Consider the following 19,222-nt stretch of genomic DNA (forward strand, 5'->3'; position numbering starts at 1 on the left):
GACTGGGTGGCTCAGTCGGTTAAGCGTCCGACTTCAACTCAGGTCATGATCTCGCGGTCCGTGAGTTCGAGTCCCACATCGGGCTCTGGGCTGATGGCTCGGAGCCTGGAGCCTGTTTCAGATTCTGTGTCTCCCTCTCTCTCTGCCCCTCCCCCGTTCATGCTCTGTCTTTCTCTGTCTCAAAAATAAATAAACGTTAAAAAAAATAAAATAAAATAAAAAAATAAAAGTGACATTAAGAGGAGTGCCTGGGTAGCTCAGTCAGTTGGGTGTCCAACTTCAGCTCAGGTCATGATCTCGCAGTCTGTGGAGTTCGAACCCCGTGTCGGGCTCTGTGCTGACAGCTCAGAACCTGGAGTCTACTTCGGATTCTGTGTTTCCCTCTCTCTCTGCCCCTCCCCTGTTCAAACTCTGTCTCTCAGTCTCAAAAATAAGTAAAAAAAACAAAACAAAACAAAACAAAACAACAACAAACCATTAAAAAATAAAATAAAATAAAAATGCCTTGCTACCAATCCAAAGTTTAATTTCCTTATGCTTCTCTTCTCTACAGGATTGTTTCAAATTTCTAGCTTGATATACAAGTCTCCTTCATGACCAAACCCCACTATCCACATAACAGTTCATTCATTAGATTTATTGAGTTCCTACCATGTATCGGGCTCTGTGCTGAGAAGGTAATTCTCCAAATCTAAGTCACATTTACTTGTTTAAGCAGATGATCAGAAACTGGGATAGGGAACATTCTCTTCTGAGTTTTATGTAACATGCAGAAAACCGGTAATGCTTCATAACCACATGCAATTTTGATGCACACAACTGATCATTTAACAAATTAATCAAATAACCCACAATGGATACTTTTTAAAAAATGTTTTATTTATTTTTGAGAGAGAGAGAGAGAGAGAGAGAGAGAGAGAGAGAGAAAGCGAGGAAGGGGCAAAGAGAGGGAGACAGAAGAGCCAAAGCAGTGAGCCAGATGCAGGGCTCAAACTCACGAACTGCAAGATCATGACCTGAACCAAAGTCAGATGCTCAACCAATTGAGCTATCCAGGCGCCATCCACAATGGGTACTTTTAAACAGAGCCACCATTTCTTCCACAAAGGAGATCAAGACTGTAAGCTTGTGCAGTAAGCCACATAAAAAACCAAACGCCTATACTCAATAAAAAGCAGAGTAAAAACAGCAAACACATGTCACTGAGGCTGAAATATGTACAGTCCCTGCTATTAAGTATTACACAGATGTCTCCTGACTTCAGGCAATGAACATTTACTGAACACCCTGTCAAATCAGGCACTTTTCAGGGCAACGAGATCCAAGGAAAAGGAGACGTTATCTCTGTAATTCAGGAGCTCTTGCTCTACAACGAACACAGAAATAAGTAAATACTTTATTAATTATTAGAGATAAATGACAAGAGGTATCTGAGAGCAAGGGAAAAAATAACTAATTCTGCCCACAGAGGACATCTAAACTGGGTCTTAAAGGAAGGCCAGAAGTTAATTAGGAAAAAGGGGGAGATAAGATGTATGAGCATGAAGGCCTTAGCATTTCATGATTCAAAGTAGAAAAAGTAATGGAAGGGAAGTAAAGAGGTAGGGTAAAGTAGTGGAAAGAATCCCAGACATCCAGAGTAATTACAATAAATATTTTCTGGTAACTCTAACAACCTATCTTCTAGCTAAATAAATGGAAAGCTCCATGAGGGCAGGGGCCATGGCTTTCACATTTGCTCATGATATTTCCAGGATTGAGCACAGAGCCCGATACATGGTAGGAACTCAATAAATCTAATGAATGAACTGTTATGTGGATAGTGGGGTTTGGTCATGAAGGAAACTTGTATATCGAGCTAGAAATTTGAAACAATCCTGTAGAGAAGAGAAATGTAAGGAAATTAAACTTTGGATTGATAGCAAGGACACAAACTAATAATATATTGAAATTATAGTTCAAATAAAAGATGATGAAGGTGTCTGTGAGATTACAGGGCTGGTGGAAATTAAAAAAAAAAACTGGAGAAAAGGATTTTTGAAGAAGCAAAAAGACTTGGTGATGGAAAGTTGGACTATCAAGTTTCAGTGTAACAGATAATCTTATAATAAGAGCAATGCTATTAACTGACAATAACATGTTTTAGGAAATTATCTGACATCAAAGAATAATCTACTTCCTCATAATTTCTACCCATTAGTGGAAGCTATTAAAAAATCATCTTTCTTCTATAAGGCAATCTTTCAAATGAAGCCATCATATTCCCTCCTAAACAAGTTTAAGTTCTTCTCAAATGATATAACTTCTAAAACGCTAGTCATTATGATCATTCCTCTCTGGGTACTTTTATAGAGAAGAATGCATGAAGGAGTTATAATGCATTTAAAAACTGGAATAATCAAGGGTTGATGACATAAATAACAATGTCGTGCAAAGAAAGCTAAAGCTAAAGTATAAATGGAGACCTGGGAGCCTTTTCAGAGTAAGCACACAACATATATCTTAAGCTTAAGATCTTTGGGGAAAAAAAGCTTTTAAGGACAAAATAGACTCACTAAACACCCAATCTACTAGACTCTGCCCAACTCAAATCCACAAAAAGACAATCATTTATATATTAAAAATGCTAAACTCTTTATCTTGTGTACTCTAAGTGTTTATTAAATGCTACATATCTCACTTAGTAAAGCATTTTGCTCTCCTGAATATACACAATAAAATTGATTTAAAAAAACCCCATACACCTGCCATATGTTATTCACAGGACTTCTAGAACTCTAGATATAAAAAGGAACAAAAATCACACCCAGCAGTAATTTCTTTCCTTGCATCAGTCTATATAGACTGAATGGTGTTGTCTCTGTGGGAGCATGAAGGTAAGCAAAGGGAAAAAAGAATACAGTGTCCTGGGAGGATTTGGGAAACACCAGGCTTAGAGGACATCTGTCCAGATTTACATATTCCTCCTCTTCCTTCTGTACATATACATTCTACCTCAAGTTTGCAAGAAAGGATAAAATCAGTGGTTCACAACCTGTGGTCATCTGACCAGTAGCATCAGCATCAACTGGGACTTTGTTAGAAAGGTAAATTCTTGCGCTTTACCCCAGACCTATAGTAACAGAAATGGGGTGAAGAGGAGGTAGAGAAAAATAAGGGGAAGCTGTATTTTTTATTATAATTTTTTTAAGTTTATTTATTTTGAGAGAGAGAGAGAGAGAGAGAGATAGAGAGAGCGTGAACAGGGGAGGGGCAGAGAGAGGGAGAGAGGATCCCATGCATGCTCCAGGCTCAGAGCTGTCAGCACAAACTCATGAACTGTGAGATCGTGACCTAAGCATAAACCAAGAGTTAGAGGCTTAACTGACTGAGCCACCCAGCCGCCCCAGGGAAATTCATATTTTAGAAGCCCTTCAGGTGACACCAATGCTTCCTAAAGTATGAGAACCAATGGACCAGATGAAGCAGATTGCTGATCTCAGGACTTAAGAAATTATAGCTCTGTAAGATCTACATAACACAATCAGAATATTTTATTATTTGAAGTGACACAGCAGGAGCTTAAAAAATAATCCTAGAGGGGCGCCTGGGTGGCGCAGTCGGTTAAGCGTCCGACTTCAGCCAGGTCACGATCTCGCGGTCCGTGAGTTCGAGCCCCGCGTCAGGCTCTGGACTGATGGCTCAGAGCCTGGAGCCTGTTTCCGATTCTGTGTCTCCCTCTCTCTCTGCCCCTCCCCCGTTCATGCTCTGTCTCTCTCTGTCCCAAAAATAAATAAAAAACGTTGAAAAAAAAAATTAAAAAAAAAAATAATCCTAGAGGTAAACATAATAATTTTAGATGTTTTCTAGGAAACCCAAATGCCTTTTCCTCCAGTTCATGGCACTGCTGGTAAAATGTTTCATACAAATGACAGAATATATGTTTTAGATATTTTACTATTAGCTGAATCTAAACTTAAGGTTTCTCATGTAAAATATAAAGGTTGTCAAAACAAGTTAGATCCAGGGAATATAATGAATTACAACAAATTTGTGAAGAATTTTAGATATAATTGTTGTAGGGGAAGTGACTGATCAAATGTTTGACACTCTTAGGTAATCTGGTTTTTAACATGGGAATATAGCATTATGTATTTTTAACATGGGAATGTATCATTATGGATTTTTCTAATCTATCCGCAATTACAAGGATGTGGTCATGGGGAAAACATGAAAGCAACTAGTTTGTTCTCTATTAATTGTTTTAAGGTAGAACATCATCCCCTGAACAAACAGACACTGCAAAAGCATTTATCTAGACATAGGACATCTTAAATATTCAGGTTTTAAAAAATCTAAGTGACATGGTTTGTCATCCACTGGCATTTATTGTTGCTGTGTATGAAGCTATAATTGTTTTTTTATAAATTATATAGTTGAGAAATATAATGGCAGATAAGTTTAACAAAGTAAATAGTAAAGAAACTACTTGCTCAACAGTGACCCCCGCTGACTAAATTAGAGTATGGTTACCATCTCCAAAAAAGGAAATATAAAAGATCTGATTCAGCTTTATGGAAGAAATACAAAATTTAATGACTATTTTGGTAGAGAATATTAGTTATCCATTCTCTTCTTCTAGATAACAGAACTCCCAATTTTTAGCTAGTACATGGCTATATGGAAAGAAGATTTTATTTCCCTTGCAGCTAGATAAAGCCAGGTTACTAAGTTCTGGCCAATGGGTAGAAGAAAAAGTGATGTGTGCAATTTCAGGAATGTCCTTAAAAGAGAGAAGGTATGCCCCTTCTTACTCCTTCTTTAATTTTGCTGCTTGGAATCTGGTTATGATGACCGAACTCCATTTTGTATCACGAAGTTGAAGGCCACAGTTTTAAAGACAAGCAAAAAATTAGAAAAAGCCTGTAAATGACTTACAGAGACACCATGCCTCTGGACTTTATATGACAGAAAAATAAAATTTTATCATATTTAGGCCACTTTTAATTTGGGTCTCTGATACATGCACCTAAATTTACTTATTTTAGCTTTTAATTTTTTTATTACATTTATTTATTTTTGGGAAATAGAGACTGAATGAAAGCGGGGGAGAGGCAGAGAGGGGAGACACAGAATCTAAAGCAGGATCCAGGCTCTGAGCAAGCTGTCAGCACAGAGCCGGACACGGGGCTCAAACCTACCAACCGTAGATCATGACCTGAGCTGAAGTTGGACACTCAACCGACTGAGCCACGCAGGCGCCTCTACTTGCTTTAGATTTTAAAAGGCATCTTTTGGGGTGCCTGGGTGGCTCAGTTGGTTAAGTGTCCGATTCTTGATCTCATCTCAGGTCCTGATCTCAGGGTTATGAGTTCAAGCCCCATGCTGGGCTCTGTGCTGGGCATGAAGCCTACTAACCACAAACAAACAAACAAACAAACAAACAAACAAAGTGACATCTCTTGTTTTGCAAGATGAAGAGTCCTAGAGATTAATTACACAAACACTGTGAGTGTATTGTACACTTAAAAATGATTAAGATGGCAAATTTTAAGTTATATGTATTTTTCCAATTAAAAAAATTAAAGTTTTTTTAAAATAAAAATTTAGCATTTCTGAATTTAGGACAATTAAAATTATTTCATTTTTAGAAATTTTTAATGTTTATTTTCTTTTGAGAGACAGAGCACAAGAAGGGGAGGGGCAGAGAGAGAGGGAAACACAGAATCTGAAGCAGGCTCCAGGCTCTGAACTGTCGGCACACAGCCCGATGTGGGGCTCAAACCAATGAACCATGAGATCATGACTTGAGCCAAACTCAGGTGCTCAACTGACTGAGCTACCCAGGCACCCCTAATTTTTGATTTACAATGAAATCAAAAGCATCTTTTGTGCTTTATAAAATAATGTTACATTTTTTAATCCAGAGCAAGTTTTAACTATATATAGTAAAGTATAACCAATGGAGGAAAACAAATAAAACAGAACTTAAGGACCATTTGCTTCTCTTCAAGCAGGCTCTGTGCTATTGTTTATACTATTTTCTCTAAAGCACCTGTGCAGCCAAACTTGCCTATTCTATCAGCAGAAATAGACTGACGTCCACTGGACATGCATAGGCCATGAAGCCTTTCCCAATCTCCCTAAACAGGATCTAACTGTTTCTTCCCCCACAAAACCACAAAGCACTCCAAAGTTCAGAACACCAGTTCTGAGCTAATGTAGCACTCCTTATATCAGACTATAAAATCTGAGAGGAAAGGGGCCTTTCCTCTACACAGGGGCCACTGTATAGTCAGCAACCAACACACAGTGCCTAGAAACAGGTGAACCAGTGAATGTTATACTGTAGGGATCTGTTAATACTCCTCTGACTATAAATTCCCAGCAGGTTTCCATGATTTTATCACTTTGTATCTTTATGGTAGAGTGCCTTGCCCCCGATTTTTTAAATAAAAATATTTAATAAATTGAATGTGACCCTAAATTTGGTAATTAAAACACATATGACATCAGCACAGTAACAAACTGATAATCATTACAACAAACGACTTAACAACTGAAATATCTGGGGAAAAAACAAAATATCTGAAGAAACAAAAGTTTGGAGACTCAGCTTATGGCCCATTTATTTCAAGGAATATGAGCTACATTAAATTTCTTGTTTAAAAAAAGTTGTTAATTACTGTTTTCACGATTATGCAATTTTATATGTATATAGTATTTATTAACAGCTTTAAATAATTCACATACCATAAAATTCACTGGTTTTAAGTGTACATTCAATAATTTTTAGTAAATCTGTAAAGCTGTGCAACGATCACATTTTCTATGAATTTCCATCATCCCTCAAAATATCCCTCATGCTTATTTGCAATCCATTCATTTGCTGATATCCAACCTCAAGCAACCACTAATTAGCTTTCTGTCTCTTTAGATTTTCCTTTTCTGGACATTCAAAAACAATGGAAACAAAAAACATCTCACTTTTGCATCTGGCTTCCTTTATTCTGCATTTCTGAAGCTCATCCATGTTGTAGCATGCACCAATAGTTCATTCCAGTATAAAAATACTGTTGAATACTACTTCAGTTTGTGAAATGCCATATTTTGTTTATCCATTCTCAGCTGACAAACATCAAGATTGCTATAAATATAATAATTTTTTTTTTAAGTTTATTTATTTTGATAAAGAGAGTGCAAGTGGGGAAGGGGCAGAGAGAGAGAGAGAGAGAGAGAGAGAGAGAGAGAGAAGGAGAGAGAGAGAATCCCAAGCAGGCTCTGCACCACCAGTGCAGAGTTCCATGTGGGGCTAGAACTCACAAACCAGGAGATCCTGACCCAAGCTGAAGTGGGATGCTTAAATGACTGAGCCATCACTCAGGCACCCCTGCTACAATTTTTTTTTTTAATGATCATGAATAATGCTTCTATGATTATTCTAAGTCTTTGGGTTGATATATGTTTTAATTTCTTATGTATAGAATCTAAGATGGAGAACTGCTGGGTTGTAGTCTATGTTGTTTGTTTAAAACAAAATTTTTTTAACATTTATTTATTTTCGAGAGACTGAGCATGGGAGGGGGAGGAGCAGAAAGAGAAAGAGACACAGAATCTGAAGCAGGATCCAGGCTCTGAGCTGTCAGCACAAAGCCTAATGCAGGGCTTGAACCCACCAACTGTGAGATCATGACCTGAGCCAAAGTCAGATGCTTAACCGACTGAGCTACTCAGCAGTGCCCCAAGTTTAAACTTAAAAAAATTTTAAGACCTGTTTTTGAGAGCATGAGCGAGTAGGGGAGGGGCAGAAGGGGAGAGGAAAGAGAGAGAGAGAGAGAGAAAGGGAGAGAGAGGGAGGGAGGGGGGGGGAGAGAGAAAATCTCAAGTAGGCTCCACGCTCAGTGCAGAGTCTGATGCAGGGCTCCATCCCAAGACCCTGGGATCATGACCTGAGCAAAAATCAAGAGTCTAATGCTCAACTGACTGAGCCACCCAGGTGCCCCTTAAGATTTCCCCCCCTCCCCCACTCAAGCTCTCTTTCTCTTTCTCAAAAATAAACTAAAAAAAACAAAAAAAAAAACAAGTTTTTTTAAAGTAATCTCTAAACCCAACATGGGGCTCACTCACAACCCCGAGATCAAGAGTCACATGCTCACCAACTGAGCCAGCCAAGTGCCTCAGTTTATTTTAAACTTTTAAAGAAATGGGGGCGCCTGAGTGGCTCAGTCAGTTAAGTGTCCGACTTCGGCTCAGGTCGCTATCTCGCGGTCCGTGAGTTCGAGCCCCGCGTCAGGCTCTGTGCTGACTGCTCAGAGCCTGGAGCCCGTTTTAGATTCTGTGTCACCCTCTCTCTCTGACCCTCCCCCATTCATGCTCTGTCTCTCTCTGTCTCAAAAATAAATAAACGTTAAAAAAAATTTTTTTTTAAATAAAAAAATTTAAAAAAATGGGTGATGGGCATTGAGGAGGGCACTTGCTGGGATGAATATAGGGTGTTGTATGTAAGTGATGAATCACGGGAATCTACCCTCCAAAACCAAGAGCACACTCGTATACACTGTATGTTAGCCAGCTTGACAATAAATTATATTAAAAAAAAAAAAACTTTTAAAGAAAGCGATGAATTATTTTTCAAAGTGGCTAGACCATTTTACCGCCTCATCAGTAATGTATGAGGGTTCCAGTGTGTCCATATTTTTGCTATCACTTGTTCTTATCTATCTTTTAAGCTTTAGCCAGTTGGTATATCAAGGTTTCAATTTGCTTTTCCCTAAATACTAATGCATCTTTTCATGTTAGCCAAATGACTTCTTTGGTGAAATATGTATTCAAATCATTTGATTGATATATATATTTATTAAAGCTTATTTATTTATTTTAGTAATCTCTACACCCAACGTTAGGCTTGAACTCACAACCCCAAGATCAAGAGTCACATGCTCTTCAGATTGAGCCAGCCAGGCACCCCAAGTGTTCTTTATATATTTAAGGACTCTGTATATATAATGGGCCTATATATATATATACGTATATATATACGTATATATATATGTATATATATACGTATATATATATATGTATATACAGACCCTTTACCGACTCTATGGTCTGCAAATATTTTCTCCCATTCTGTGGGTTGTGTTTTCTATTTCTTGATGGTATCTTCTGAAGGACAAATGTTTCTAATTTTGATAAAGTCCAATTTACCTTTTTTTAATGGATCATGCTTTTTTTGATGTCACATATAAGGATTCCCTACTTTTTGAAAGTCTGTTATGTGACTTTGCTTTTATGAAAGATCTACATTTGTAGCTGTTTTTAACTAATAAACTGATATCATCTCTTAATTGATAACCAAGATAACTGAAGAGGATCTTCGCTTTTATGAAAAAAGTCAAAAAGTGAAGAGTGTTCAGCGTTTGTTTTACAGTGAGCCGTTACATAGTGTGCGCCTAGAGCAGTGAGAGTGGTGCTGCCAAGCTCCTTCCCCAAGAACTGCAGTCAGCATCTCAGTGTCAAGGTGCTACAACTTTGACCTGTGTCTGTGAGCCTCTGTGCTCTATCTAGATTTATTTTGTGCATCTATTAGCAATATGTATCCTAAGGCATCAGAAAAGCTGAAGAGATTTTTTTGGGGGGGAAGGGTCTAGGAACACTCAATAAATTTCCCATATAGATTAATAATAATTGCTTCTTCACTTTGCACCATTTCAGTTCACAAAAGATTTCACAGGAACACTCTACTTTCAGATGGCAGGGGAAAACTGTATATGAACTCTGCCTAACCAAAGGTCATAAATATTATCTGCCATGTTTTTTTCTAGAAGTTTTATAATTTTAGTTCTTACATTTAAGTGTATGATCCATTTTGACTTATTTCTGGCATACAGTTGGAGGTGCAGTTGTGTATCTTTTACCATGCAGATATCCAATTGTTTCAATACCATTTGTTTAAAACACTATTCTTTTCCCACTAAATTGCCTTTATTGAAAATCAACTGACCACAAATGTAAGCGTTTATTTTTGGATTCTCTATACTGTTACATTAATCTATAGGTCTATCTTTATGCAATAACTCACTGGCTTAACATAGCTTTATATCACTTTGAAATCAGAAGTGTAACTCCTCTTATTGTGTTCTTCATTTTGCATTTCCATAAAAATTTTAGAACCAGCTTGCCAATTTCTGCAAAAAAGCCTGCTGGGATTTTGATAGAGGCTACACTGATTCTATGGATCAATTTGGAGAAAACTGCCATCTTAACAATACTGAGTCTTCTTTTTTTTTTTTTTTATTTTTTTTATTTTTTAAAATGTTTATTTTTGAGACAGAGAGAGACAGAGCATGAACGGGGGAGGGGCAGAGAGAGAGGGAGACACAGTATTGGAAGCAGGATCCAGGCTCCGAGCCATCAGCCCAGAGCCCAACGCGGGGCTCGAACTCACGGACCGCAAGATCGTGACCTGAGTCGAAGCCGGACGCTTAACCGACTGAGCCACCCAGGCGCCCCAATACTGAGTCTTCTAAACCGTGAACTTGGAATTTTTTTTTTTTTTTAACATCTTCTTTAGTTTTTCTTGGCAATGTTTTATAATTTTCAGTGTTAGCACACCTGGCTGGCTCAGTTGGTAGAGCATGGAACTCCTGATGTCAGGGTCATGAGTTCAAGCCCCATGCTGGTTTGCAGCCTACTTAATTATAATTTTCAGTGTATTAAGTCTTTTGTTACATTTATTGCCAAGTATTTTATGCTTCTTGATGCTAATGTGAATCAAACTGTATTTTTTTTATGTTTATTCATTTTTGAGAGACAGAGCATGAGCAGGGAAGGGGCAGAGAGAGAGCGAGACACAGAATCTGAAGCAGGCTCCAGGCTCTGAGCTGTCAGCACAGAGCCTGACGTGGGGCTTAAACTCACGAACTGTGAGATCATGACCTGAGCCGAAGTCGGACGCTCAACCAACTAAGCCACCCAGGCACCCCCAAACTGGGGGTTCATTCTAGGATTGTTTAAGGCTAGTATGTAGTACATCTTCTATTCATTTATGTTCAACCTATCTGCGGCTTTGAATCTAAAGTGTGCCTCTTCTACACAGCATAAAGTTCAATCTTTTTTATTTTAAATCCAGTCTGACAATCTATGCCTTTTAAGTATGTAACTCATTCACAGTTAATGTAATTATTTGATTTAGTTGGATATGTCTCTCATTTTGCTATTTGTTTTCTATATGTCTCATGTCTTTTGTTCTTCTGTTTCTCTTTTACTGTTTTCTTTTAAGTAGGTATTTTCTACAGTATCATTGTAATTTTTTTGTTGTTTAGAAAAAGTATCTTATCACAATTTTAGATTATTACTTATTTAATTCTGGCAAAATATAGGAACTTTGTTCCAACAGAAATCCATTTCATCCCTCCTCCTTTTTGCTATTATCATATGTTACATACTTATCTTAAAATCCCAATAACACAGTTTTATAATTATTGTCTTACACAACAGTCTTTTAATTCAGTTGAACTAATATAAGAGAAAAAACTACTTATAATCTTCTATATTTATTCCTGTAATTAACTTTTACAGTGCTTTTCCTTCAAGTTACCATCTGGAATCATATCTTTTCAGCTTGAAGGACTTCCTTTAGTATTTCATGTAAAGCAGTATTTCATGTCTGTTAACAACAAATTCTCTGTGTTTGCTATTCTGAGAATGTCTTTACTTTGCCTGTATTTTTCAATAATAGCTCTGCTGGATATAGAATTCACTTAAATTATTTTTGAAAGGAAATTCACATAGATTACACAATTCAATGGCATTTAGTGTTTACAATGCTGTGCAACTGCCATGTCTCTCTAATTTCAAAGTTTTCATTCCCCCAGAACACCCAGTCTTCATTAAGTAATCACTCCTAAGACCTACCACCCCATATCCTCCCACTCCCAGGACCTAGCCAACTACTATTCTATCACTATAGATTTCCTTACTCTATTTTTTTTAAGTGTTTATTTTTGAGATAGAGGCAGAGCATGAGCAGGGGAGGGGCAGAGAGAAAGGGAAACACAGAATCTGAAGCAGACTCCAGGCTCTGAGCTGTCAGCACAGAGCCTGATGCAGAGCTCAAACTCACGAACTGTGAGATCATGACCTGAAGTCGGAAGCTTATCCAACTGAGCCACCAAGGTGCCCCCAGATTTCCCTATTCTAGATATTTCACATAAATGGAATCATTCAGTATGTGATCTTTTATATCTGGCTTATTTCATTTTTATAACATTTTTGATGTTTATCCATATAGTACTATATCTCAGTGATCCATTCCATTTTATGGCTGAGCAATATTCCATTGTATGGATATACCAAATGTTGCTTATTCATTCACCTGTCAATGCAGTTAGATTGTTTCAACCTTTTGGCCTTTGTTAATACTGCTGCTGTGAACATTATGTGTGCACAAGTACTTTTATGAATATTTGCTTTCATCTACTTTGGTATCTACCTAGGAGTTGAATTTCTAGATTGTAAAGGAACTGCCAAACTGTTTTTCACAGTAACTGCACCAATTTACATTGCCACCGACAAGGTAAAAAGTTTTAAATTTCTCCACATCAGGGGCACCTGGCTGGCTAGTCAGTGAGAGCATGCAACTCTTGATCTCGAGGTCATGAGTTCGAGTCCGTTGGGCAGAGTTTACTTAAAAAAAAAAAACAACAGGGGCGCCTGGGTGGCGCAGTCGGTTAAGCGTCCGACTTCAGCCAGGTCACGATCTCGCCGTCCGTGAGTTCGAGCCCCGCGTCAGGCTCTGGGCTGATGGCTCGGAGCCTGGAGCCTGTTTCCGATTCTGTGTCTCCCTCTCTCTCTGCCCCTCCCCCGTTCATGCTCTGTCTCTCTCTGTCCCAAAAATAAATAAAAAACGTTGAAAAAAAAAAAATTAAAAAAAAAAAAAAAAAACAACAAATTTCTCCACATTCTAGCCAATACTTATTTTCCTATTTTTTTCTACTTTTAATTATACCCATCCTAGTGGATAGAACGTGGTATTTTGTTATGGTTTTGCTTTGCCTGCCCCTAATGACAAATGATGTTGAGCAAATTTTCATGTGTTTGTTGGCCCATTGTATATCTCTTTGAGGAAATGTCTACTCAAGTCCTTGAGTAAAACTGGGTTGTTTTGTTTTAACTGATTTGTAAGTTTTTTTTTAATATTCTGGATATAAGACCCTTATCAGATATATGATTTACAAATAATTTCTCCCATTCTTTAGGTTGTTTTCTTCATTTTCTTGATTTGTGAATCTACAATTCTTAATTGGAAAATTTTACTTTCTACACTTTAATGGTTATCCAAGTGCTTTCTGGCTTCTGTTGTTTCTGGTGAAAAAGTCAGCTGTCAATCATATTGCTGTTCCCTTATATATCATGAAGTCTTTGTGTCTTGCTTTCCATATTTTTTCTTTGTATTTGGATTTAAACAGTTCAATAAGAACATACCCAGGTGTAGACCGCTTTGTGTTAATCCTACTCACTCATATTTTTGTATGCATAGATATATGGTTTTCATCAAATTTGGAAAATTTCAGCTATTATTTCTTCAAATATTTTTTTCTCTTTCTCCCACCTCGATCTGAGACTTTACTGTATGTATTGTTGGCACAGCTGATGTCTCACAGATTTGAGTTCTGCTCATTTTGTTTCATTCTTTTCTTTAAATTGGATAATTTCTATTGTTCTGTCTTCAAGTTCATGGATTCTCTCTCTCTCTGTGTGACCTCCAATTTGATTTTTTGAGTTCCTCCTTTGGTAACCTTTTCAGTTGTTCTACTTTTCAACTTCAGAATTTCCATTTGATTCTTTTTTTTTTAATATAATTTATATCTCTTTATTGACATTCTCTATTTAAGCCACTGTCATCATATTCCTCTTAAATTATTTAAATCTGATTTCCTTTAGTCATTAAACGTGTTTATATCAGCTGCTTTCAAAGTGGTAATTCATCTTTTACCTGCATATGATAAAGGATGGTAAGAAATACACTAAAGAGGGAACTGTAGAGCTTGCAAAAAAAAAAAAAAAAATCAGTAGAAGAAATATAGCGGGCCTAGAACTTGGCACACTGGAAAATAAAACTATTCTTTATCTGTCTCTCAAGCCCTAAGATTCTCAAAATAAGAACTACCCACAGGATAAATATCAGATCAAAGATGGGATTACAAGCTCCTTTTAAAAACCTCAGAAAATTTTATAAAAATATTATTTTTTTTTTTACCTTATTTGAGAGAGGCTGGGACAGTGCGAGTGGGGGAGGGGCAGAGAGAGAGAGAGAGAGAGAGACAGACAGACAGACAGACAGAATCCCAAGCAGGGTCCATGCTGCCAGTGCAGAGCCCAATGCAGGGCTCGAACTCACAAAACCATGAGATCATGACCTGAGCTGAAACCAAGACACTTAACCAACTGAGCCACCCAGGTGCCCCAAACTTCAGAAAATCTTAAAGCCGTGACTACTTGACTCTCTCAACTAGACAAAAAGTCCTCTAAGAAGCTTAAGGGAATTAAGCTACAACAGCCTGACACAACCAAAGTAGAGAAAGGCCTGTCTTAAAAAATGAGTTCTAATGTTGTAGCTTTGGGGGACATAGCAGAACACAAATCAGATTCATAGAAAATCCTAGAAATTAAAATTTTTTTTAATGTTTATTTATTTTTGAAGGAAGGAGAGACAGAGCGTGAGAGGGGGAGGAGCAGAGAAAGAGGGAGACACAGAATCTGAAGCAGCCTCCAGGCTTTGAGCTGTCAGCACAGAGCCTGAGGCAGGGCTCGAGCCCACAAACCGTGAGATCATGACCTGAGCTGAAGTTGGGTTCTCAACTGACTGAGCCACCCAGGCGACCCTGAAAATCCTACAAATTTTAAAGGAAGATGTACCAGCTGGATTAAAAGGGACAGAGACTATTCAAAATGAAAAGAGGCCTGTGGGATTCCAATTTTCTATAGGAAGGAAGTATGCTGAGAAAGCTATTCAGCTTCATAAGACATTTCTTATGTAGAAGGAGAGACTTCTTAGAAAGCAGCATTAAGAGTCCAGAATGTGGTACCAAGAACCACAGAGAACAATGGATTAGGGAACCATTCTCATGAAGTTCCCTAGTCACATTTCCCAGTCAAGGCACATTTCCTGCTCTTGGAGTAGATGACCCTGACAATATGTGCCCAGCTAGATTTCAGAACTGATATGAACCAACAACTGCTATGTGCCATGTGCTATGTGTTATCTCCCCCTTTTTAGGGGAATGTCTATAGCCACTATTCTATTCCTGTGACAACAGTGTATATTGTGTATATGGGGCAGATAAATTTTCTTTTTAGTTCCTAGGTCTCTGGATCAAGAGGAACTGCACATGAGGACTGGGAGGGGATATTTTGCACGTGATATACTGGAGCCAGAGGGAGACCATAGTAGAAACTCATAATAACAGCTTTCAATAAATCTTATTTCCTTGTGGCAATGCCCTTTTGCAATGGGATTTTACTGCACCTCCCTTCAAAAGGTACAGTCTGTTTTCCCACTCTCTGTATCTGAGTTGACATGGTGACCTGATCTAACCAAAACAATGTGGTGGAAGTAACACTGTTACTTCCAAAGCTAAGCCTTAAAAGACACTGAAGCTTTACCTTCTTGAAACATTCATGCCACCATGTAAGAAAACGTCCAGGCTTTCTGAATGATGACAGACCATGTGGAAAAGAGTACCAGCTGACAGTGATACCCAGGGGTCAGACTGTTAAGAAGCTATCTTAGACGACTCAAGTCCCAGTCAAGTCACTAGATAACTGCAGCTTCATGAATGACTTTTCCAGTGACCAACACAAGTCCTGCCAGGCGTAATTAAATGTTTTAAGCCACTAAGTTTTAGTGGTTGTTAACACCAAAAACGATTAAAAACAGGCTCTATGTTTATTTTTTTTTTAATTTTTTTTTTACGTTAATTTATTTTTGAGACAGAGAGAGACAGAGCATGAACGGGGGAGGGTCAGAGAGAGGGAGACACAGAATCGGAAACAGGCTCCAGGCTCTGAGCTGTCAGCACAGAGCCCGACGCGGGCTCGAACTCACGGACCGCGAGATCGTGACCTGAGCCGAAGTCGGCCGCTTAACTGACTGAGCCACCCAGGCGCTCCATAGGCTCTATGTTTAAAGCTTATGACTCTTGAACTTGAGTAAAACTTGAGACATAAAAGGGTAGTCCAACATGGGTCAAATATTTTGGTTGGAGGAAAATTTCAGTAAGAGAGTAAGAATGAAATTTCAGGGGACACCTGGGTGGCTCAATCAGTTAAGTGTCCGACTCTTGATCTTGGCTCAGGTCATGATCTCACCATTTGTGAGATTGAGCCCCACATTGGGCTCTACACTGGCATGCAGAACGTGCTTGGGATTCTCTCTCTCCCTCTCTCTCTCCCTCTGTCCCTACCCTGCACACGTGTGCTCTGTCTCTCTCAAAATTAATAAATAAACTTGAAAAAATAAATAGAAAACAAGGGTCTTTCATGTTTAAAATAAAAAAAGAATAAAATTTTAGGATGCCCGGTTGGCTCAGTCAGTAGAGCATGTGACTCTTAATCTCAGGGTCATGAGTTTGAGCCTTATGTTGGGTGTAGAGATTACTTAAAAATAATTAATTAAAATAAAATAATAAAGAGCTCTTCCTCTCCTTAAAATAATTTTCCGGGGCGCCTAAGTGGCTCAGCCGGTTAAGTGTCTGACTTCAGCTCAGGTCATGATCTTGTGATTTGTGACTTTGAGCCCCACATCAGGCTCTGTGCTGATAGCTCAGAGCCTGGAGCCTGCTTCAGATTCTCTCTCTCTCTCTCTCTCTCTCTCTCTCTCTCTCTGCCCCTCCCCCACTCATGCTCTGTCTCTCTCTCTCTCTCTCTCTCTCTCTCTCTCTCAAAAATAGATTTTTAAAAATTTTAAAAATACGGGCACCTGGGTGGCTCAGTTGGTTGGGTGTCCAACTGTGGCTCAGGTCATGATCTCGCGGTTCGCGAGTTCCAGCCCCAGGTGGGGCTCTGTGCTGACAGCTTGGAGCCTGGAGCCTGCTTCAGATTCTGTGTCTCCCTCTCTTTCTGCCCCTCTCCTGCTCGTACTCTCTCTTTCTTAAAAATAAACATTAAAGATTTTTATTAAAAAATAAAATAAAATAATTTTCATAAAGAAACCAAGAGTTAAAGCTACATAAGCTTTTTACTATTTTTTTCCTATAAGTAATTTTTACTGATTATGACATTCCTTCATTCAACTAACACCAGATGTTTTTCCGATTGGCTGATTTTCTTGCCAGAATCTAAGAGGAAAAACATTTTTGTATGGCTAAATAAACCTAAAACAAAGTAAGTTTGTAATTCCTCTGCCTAACATCTTGTTCCTAGTAGAAATACAATTTCATTAAAAAAAAAAAAAAAAAAAAACTATGGCCAATACATTACCATCTCATGAGTAAATTTATCATAAGAAAAGAAATTCCTAGATTAAAAATGCCATGGAAGGAATACATGTAGAAAACAGACACATTACTTAATAGGTCAAACTTTCTGCTTTGGACACCTTTTAACATCTGACTCAACATTCTGAGCTTTCTTTCATCCTGACTTCTGTCCTGTTTACTAACCAAAATCTATATCCACTACCACTGCTCCAGTATTCATTGCTCTAAGTATAAAATAAGTATACACTTTCATTCTGTTTCCTGTTATTTCTTTCACTTACTCGGTTTTAACTATCCCCAGCAACATTCTAGAGCCCTGAGGATTCCGTGAACTTTTGATGGACTACTGGGTATGACTGGAGCTCATTTTGGGTGCTGCTAAATCCAGGAATCTTCCATGCCCTACTGAAAACTTCTTTCCAGGTCATGACGCGAAAGGAAAGAACGGAAAATTCAAAGTAGCAATATAATTACTTGTGCTTCTCTCTCCTCCTCCTTCACTTCCCTTAGCCCCACCCCATCTATATACACACTAGAGAACTAAGAGTAGATACAGCCAGGCAATAATGGGATTTGACTCAGGTTTAGCAAGTATTTAACCTCTAATCTCATATTCCAAAATGTCACAGGGGTTGGTAAATCAAGGGAAAGTAGAGTTTGATTTCCTCATGTACAAATTCTAGTCAATGTGCCAGAAATTGAAAACTGGCAGAAGCTGTGGAATTTTCCAAGACATATGTCAGATAGTAATTTTACAATTCACTGACAAACACACATTCTAAATCATCTCACTGTTATGGAAATATTTCCAAAGCAATAGTATTTTAACATAGCCACGGTATATATTTGTGGTAAAAGCATTCCCCTGTTTTAGATAACATAGAAACAAATAAAGTACACAGCACCCTAGATATCCTAACTGCATGCCAGAAATTATATTTAAATTTAAAAAGAACCAAGAGAAACAATGTTAAATTAGAACAAAGATTTTTTAAAGAAGTGAAGAAATAACTTTGCGAGAAAGTCATTAAGGGAAAGGGATACCAAGTTAATAGACCAAGGAAATGTATTAGACTTCTTAGGCCATGATATGAGCTAGACAATGGTCCTATTATGAACAAGACAGCTAAACAAAGGATGAATGATATAGCTAGATTATCTGGCTGGTATTGATTAACTGATAAATATCTGAAAAGAGGTCTCTACAATATGCCATACAATTTCACTGAACTTTTTAAATTTTTTATTAAAAATATTTTTTTAATGTTTATTTATTTTTGAGAGAGAGAGAGAGAGAGAGAGAGAGAGAGAGAGAACAAGCGAGCAGGGGAGGGGCAGAGAGAGAGGAAGACACAGAATCTGAAGCAGGCTCCAGGTTCTGAGCTGTCAGCACAGAGCCTGATGCAGGGCTCAAACTCACAAACTGTGAGATCGTGACCTGAGCTGAAGTCGGATGCTAAACCAACTGAGCCACCCAGGTGCCCCCACTGAATTTTTATATAAAAAATCAACCAAGACAAATGGACTCTGGAAAAACAGCAAACTCTTCCCTATCTGTACATCCTATAGAATCTTCTAGGAGGTTCTTCCGGTATTTGTCTTTTTCTAAATATGCTTGATTTATCAAATTTAGATGTTATCTACTGACATCCTGCCACGGAATATAAGTATTTAGCTTCAACTTCTACCTCCCCCTCCATATTCACTGTAATTTTATCACAGTCTTTGTTTAAATGAAGAGTCAGTGTGACTATGATTATAGA

The 19,222-nt window shown here is 38.1% G+C and overlaps 1 protein-coding gene across 3 annotated transcripts in view; it reads right to left on the reverse strand.

Annotated features, from left to right (window-relative positions):
- The window catches only part of FBXL20 (F-box and leucine rich repeat protein 20), a 95,850-nt gene that overhangs the window by 40,487 nt on the left and 36,141 nt on the right, over positions 1–19,222 (reverse strand). The window lies entirely within an intron of this gene.

This window comes from Panthera uncia, chromosome E1 (genome assembly GCF_023721935.1).
Source record: "Panthera uncia isolate 11264 chromosome E1, Puncia_PCG_1.0, whole genome shotgun sequence".
NCBI classification, from domain to species: domain Eukaryota; kingdom Metazoa; phylum Chordata; class Mammalia; order Carnivora; family Felidae; genus Panthera; species Panthera uncia.